Genomic DNA, 2,589 nt, shown 5'->3' on the forward strand with positions numbered 1-2,589 from the left:
CCCGGAGTCCTCTCTGGGCAGCTCCGCGCCCGCAGCCCCGCGTCCCCTAGTTGGGGTGGGGACCATGGGCGGGTCCTCGGGAGGGTCCCGACTCGTGTGCGGGGTGGTGAGTGGAGGAGTTGGGGTCTGGGGGGGTCTCCAGCCCCTCCGTTCTGCTACTAAAAATTAAACAGAGGCAGGCCGAGCGCGATGGCTCACGCCTGTCATCCCAGCATTTTGGGAGGCAGAGGCGGGAGGCCTGCTGAAGCCCAGGAGTTCGAGAGCAGGCTGGGCAACATAGCCAGACCCCATCTCTAGTTAAAAAACAAACAAATACATAAATAAATAAATGCACAAAATAAACGGGGGTTCTGTCAAAAAATAAAGATGCCGGGCACGGTGGCTCACGCCTGTAATCCCAGCACTTTTGAGGTGGAGGAGAGAGGATTACCTGAGCTCAGGGTTTCGAGACCAGCGTGAGCAACATGGCAAGACCGCGTCTCTACAGTAAGTAAAGAAAATCAGCTGGGCGTGGTGGCGCGTGCCTGTAGTTATGGCTCCTTGGAAGGCTGAAGGGGAAGGATCGCCTGAGCCCAGCTGGTGGTGGCTGCGGTGGCCATGAGTGCTCCTCTGCACTCCAGCCTGGGGGACAGAGTGAGACTCTGACTCAAACATAAATAAATAGAGTTTATTCGAGCAGACAGCGATTCATGAGTGAGAAATAGCCAGCCATGGGTTGTGGTCTGGGGACCCCTTGGAAGGGCTCCAAGGGAAAGCTTTATAAGGTTCCCAAGGTAGCAAACTAGATGGCATCTGTGACTGGTTACAGGTAAGTGGCGGCCTTATTTGGTTTACCCAGGTGGAAATTTTCTGTAGTCAGAGGTTAATTGGCGATTGTGGTTGTTTAAGCCTACATTTTGTTTTCCCTATAAATTAGTCATTTACAAAAGAAGTTCATTTGCTTTAGATTTTGGCTTCCTTGGGTAGGAGACCAGGACACCACAGTCAGTTCAGTCTAATTGCCTCCTAATTCATTATTTTAACACTTCCAGAAGGACTGGTTTTCCTCTCTGTTTTTCTTTTTCTTTTCTTTCCTTTTCTTTTTTTTTTGAGTTGGAATTGCACTCTGTTGCCCAGGCTGGTGTGCAGTGACACGATCACGGTCACTGCAGCCTCAACCTGCTGGGCTCAGGCGATCTTTCTGCCTCTGCCTTCCAAACTGCTGGAACTACAGGTATGCACCACCACGCCTGGCTAATTTTTTGATTTATTGTAGAGATAAGGTCTTGCCATGTTGCTCAGGCTGGTCTTGAACCCCTGAACTCAGGCAATCTTCTCACCTTGGCCTCTCAGAGTGCTTGGGTTACAGAATTGAGCCACTGCGCCCAGCCTCTGTATGCGAACCAGGGTCCCAAATCCTTGACTCTGTTCCCTTAGTTTAATGCTTCTAGCCTAAGTTTTCATTTCCTTCCCTCCACTCCCAAATGTCAATTCCCTTCTCCAGTTCATGGGATCAGCTATTTGTCCTTTATTATACATTTTAGATAAACAGTAATTTAATTGTTTATCATTTTTTCAAGGAGCAATGGATTGCTCTTTTAAAAATATTTGTTTTCTGCTTCTGAACACTTCACATGAGAGGAAAGCAGAGAATAAGAGCACAAAACCCCACTGAAAGAAACCTTTGTTCCTCTCCTGCTTATATCTGTCCTAGCCAGACACCTCATCAGAATGTCTTTGGGCTGAGGTTCCCCTTTGAAACATGTACAGGTTCCTATGCCCTCAGCCCACCCTATCTTTTCCTGGCTCTGGGTTTCAGAACTGTCCGAGTCTGCCCCCAAGATGCCTACAGCTTCCCTGTCTTCTTGGAGGGTCAAGTGCATATCAGCCACTGGGTCATCTTCCAGAGGACAACCTGAGGTGGAGGTGGGACCTCCCAGGGGAGCAGCTGGATGCCTTTGACTGGGAGAACATCCTGCTATGTACTTCATCTGTTTTATTTTATTTTTCTTTATTTCAGTAGTTTTAGGGGTATAGATAGCTTTTGGTTACATGGTTGCATTGCATAGTGGCAAAGAAGTCTGGGCTTTATGTGTGTACCCAGCACCCCAACCTGTGCTCATTGTACGCAGTAGGCGATCATGTATTTCATCTAAAAACTAAGCCCTTAGGACACTTAGATTTCTCACGCCAACCCCAGTTTCCATTTCTTGGGGACACATTGGTGGCCTGCCAGTTGGATGGTGGTATTAAGGGGATAAGACAAATGATCCCTGCGCCTCTGGAGTAGCTCAGACTAGTGAAGGGAGAAAACTATCCCTGAGGACAGGAGAACCCACCCCATTGAGGTAATGGGCACACAATGCCATATCTCCTGGGAGGTGGTCATTGAGCACTTCAGGGAGCAGTGTGGGGCTGGGGGATGTGCCAGGTGATAGGATGACCTGACCTCACCCTTGAGTCAGGCTTGTCTGTGTGCCAGTCAGCACTGCCCCTTCCTGGGTTTGTTCCCTGGAAAAGATTTGTTCACTTTTTTTCTTTTTTTGAGTTGGAGTCTCACTCTGTCGCCCAGACTGGAGTGCAGTGGCCGCTCCCGGTCACTGCAGCCTC

General features: G+C 49.2%; 1 protein-coding gene across 1 annotated transcript in view; it reads left to right on the forward strand.

Moving 5' to 3' along the window:
* LOC103257817 (zinc finger protein 627) overlaps positions 1-2,589 on the forward strand; it is a 12,807-nt gene that overhangs the window by 247 nt on the left and 9,971 nt on the right. The gene's annotated exons all lie outside the window — the stretch shown is intronic.

This window comes from Carlito syrichta, unplaced genomic scaffold (genome assembly GCF_000164805.1).
Source record: "Carlito syrichta isolate Samal-C Ts95f unplaced genomic scaffold, Tarsius_syrichta-2.0.1 Scaffold81613, whole genome shotgun sequence".
In the NCBI taxonomy this organism is placed as follows: Eukaryota; Metazoa; Chordata; class Mammalia; order Primates; family Tarsiidae; genus Carlito; species Carlito syrichta.